Raw genomic sequence first — 396 nt, forward strand, 5'->3', positions numbered from 1 at the left:
ACAAGAGGCTTTGATCGAAAGGAAGATGTAAACTGCCTTTAACCGCAACGATGTCTATATTGGATTGACCTAATCATATAGTATGATCCAAAAGGGAAGTTACAAACTTCCAACTAACTTCAAGTTATCATTAATGATATGAAACAATTTCATTACCATCATTTTTTATTCCAACGAGCACCTCAGTCTTCAGTTCCAGCTTTAATTACTGCAACACAGAGTGTTAGTATAGAGAAATTGCAAGGACAAGAACCCTAGTTTTGGAACTTAAGAATCAGAAACAGGACCAAAGAAAAAACTATACTTTTGCTCTGTTTTTGGGGAAAACGCAGAGGGTTTCGATTCCAGGAGCTGAGGTAAGCTCCAAACCAAACACTTCCTCTGTTTCGCTCTCTT

This window comes from Raphanus sativus, chromosome 6 (genome assembly GCF_000801105.2).
Source record: "Raphanus sativus cultivar WK10039 chromosome 6, ASM80110v3, whole genome shotgun sequence".
NCBI classification, from domain to species: Eukaryota; Viridiplantae; Streptophyta; class Magnoliopsida; order Brassicales; family Brassicaceae; genus Raphanus; species Raphanus sativus.